This window comes from Loxodonta africana, chromosome 1, assembly GCF_030014295.1.
Source record: "Loxodonta africana isolate mLoxAfr1 chromosome 1, mLoxAfr1.hap2, whole genome shotgun sequence".
Taxonomy (NCBI): domain Eukaryota; kingdom Metazoa; phylum Chordata; class Mammalia; order Proboscidea; family Elephantidae; genus Loxodonta; species Loxodonta africana.
In genome coordinates, this window is record NC_087342.1 from 236,761,885 (window position 1) to 236,764,640 (window position 2,756).

A 2,756-nucleotide genomic window follows, 5' to 3' on the forward strand; every position below is an offset into this window, starting at 1 on the left:
CCAGGCAGTTCAGGGCCAAAAAGCACTAAGTCTGAGGACACCCCTGGCTGGGGTGAGGACTTGGCACACCCAGGGCCACCTCAGCCTCTCTGGGCCTCCTAGCTCTGATCTGCAGGAACTGATGAAAACACTGAGTCTCGGCACTGCTGTAAGGATAAAATGGAATACGCTTTCATGAATAAGCTTGCCTAGGTGCGCCTGGAACATCAAAACCAAACCAAGTCTGTTACTCTTGAGTCAATTCCGACTCACAGCAACCCGACAGGACAGAGTAGAACTGCCCCATAGGGTTTCCAAGGAGCAGCTGGTGGATTTGAGCTGCTGATCAATAAAACCAGTTGCCATCAAGTTGACCTTGATTCGTGGCAACCCCATATATGTCAGAGTGGAACTTGCTACACAGGGTTTTCTTTTCTTTTTTCCCTCATTAAACTTTGTTTTAATGGGTATCAATATTCTGTGACAGATTTTTTAGTCAAATTGTTCCCATTTAAAAAGCAGTGATTTTAAAAACTAATAACTTAAACTGCCACACAAAAAGAAACAAAATGGTCCACAAAACATTCCTTTCCTTCCGAAGGCTTTGCGATGCATCGTTATCATGAACCAGTTTTTTCCTATTAAACGTAAACGGCCACTTGAGACAAACAATCCTGAGACCTTCTTCCACCATTGACTGAGACTGGGCTGGCAGGTACCACGGATAACACTCGCTCAGCCTCCCGAGCTTCCCCAGCAGGCTTGGTGACCTTGCCAGCTCCAGCTGCCTTTTTGTCCATGGCCTTGATGACACCCACACCAACTGTCTGGCTCTCATCTTGAACAGCAAAACGACCCAGAGGAGTCAGTCAGAGAAGCTCTTAACACACGTGGGCTTGCCAGGAACCATGTCAACAATGGCAGCATCACCAGGCTTCAAGAATGTGGGACCACCCTCCAGCTGCTCACCATTCAGTGATCCATCTTCGGAGCTCAGCCAACTTGCAAGCAACGTGAGCTGTGTGACAATCCAACACAGGTGCACAGCCAGCATTGGTTTGGCCTGGCTGGTTCAGGATGATCACCTGCGCCGTGAAGCCAGCTGCTTCCATCGGTGGTCATTTTTGCTGTCACCAGCCACACGGCCACGATGAAAATCTTTGACAGAGATGTTTCTGACACCGAAGCCTACCTTGTCCCCAGGCAGAGCTTCCCTCAAAGCTTCATAGTGCGTTTCAACAGGCTTTACCTCAGTGATGACATTTACTGGAGCGAAGGTGACCACCATGCCCAGCTTGAGAACACCAGTGTCCACTCTGCCCACAGGGACAGTGCCAATACCACCATTTTATAGACATCGTGGAGAGGCAGACACAGGGGCTTGTCATTTGGATAAGTTGGTGGCAGGATGCAATCCAGATCTTCACACAGCGTGGTCCCACTGGCATTTCCATCCTTACAGGTGACCTTCCATACCCTGAACCAAGGCATGTTAGCACCTGGCTCCAGCATGTTGTCACCATTCCAGCCAGAAAGTGGCACAAATGTTACTGTGTTGGGGTTGTAGCCAATTTTCTTAACGTAGGTGTAGACTTCCTTAACGATTTCCTCGTATCTTTTCTGGTGTAGGATGGCTCAATGAAATCCATTTTGTTAACACCAACAATTAGTTGTTTCACACCCAGTGTGTAAGCCAGAAGGGCATGGTCCCAGCTTCAAATTCACCAGCAGTAGCAATCAGGATGGCACAGTCAGCCTGTGATGTTCCTGTAATCATGCGTCCTGGGCATCAATGATGGTCACATAGTGCTTGCTGGTCTCAGATTTCCACAAGCAGATCTCAATGGTGATACCACGCTCACATTCAGCTTTCAGTTTATCCAAGACGTGGGGATACCTGAAGGAGCCCTTCCCCATCTCAGCAGCTTCCATCACAAACTTTCCAATGGTTTTCTGTGGATCCCACCACGTTTGCAGATCAGGTGACCAGTAGTGGTGGACCTGCCCAAAGCTACGTGTCCAACAGTGGCAATGTGGATATGAGTCTTTTCTTTTCCCGTTTTGGCTTAGATTTTGTGATAGTTTTCACCAATACCTATGTTCTGGCAGCAAACCCATTGTGGAAAACAAGTCCACAGGGTTTTCAATGGCTGATTTTTCAGAAGTAGATCACCAGGCTTTTCTTCCAAGGTGCCTCTAGAGCACGTTCACCGTTCACACCACCTGGGGCTCCCAGTTGATGTGTCTTCTCTCTTAATGCTACTACTGATGGACTCAGCCTCTGACGTTGCCACATCCACTCCTCCTCCCCCCCCCCACACCCTGGCTGCTCAGGGGTGGCAGGTACAGAGGCGATGGCAATGTGTGTGTCCGATGGGGAGCCCCCCAGGCCCAGAGGACTCCAGGCCATCCTTGGGCCCTGTCCCATGTCACATTATAGATACGAGGTGACGCTCCAAGGAGGTCTCTGTGTGATGCCTGTTATAGGGGCATCTTCCCCCAACACTGTCTCCTGTGAGGAACACAGTCATTACTGTCATCTCTGGTTTACTTTTGAGCAGACTCGAGCAACAATGAACTGGCCAATGTCACATAGCTCCCAAGGAGTGGCCTTCAGGTTGGACCCTAGGTACTTCCATCCACCACATTGTAAGGTAAGGCCAGAGCACCTGGAGCAAAGCTGTTCAGGACCCCAAGCCTCCACGGGGCCCCCTCGAGCTAGAAGCAGAGTACAGGAGTCCCAGCGGGCCGGGCTCACCTGCAGCAGAAGGAAGCGT

At 50.0% G+C, this 2,756-nt stretch overlaps 1 pseudogene; it reads right to left on the reverse strand.

Annotated features, from left to right (window-relative positions):
• Window positions 1–251: 251 nt before the first annotated feature.
• On the reverse strand, window positions 252–1,928 carry LOC100666864 (elongation factor 1-alpha 1-like; annotated as a pseudogene).
• Window positions 1,929–2,756: the final 828 nt, after the last annotated feature.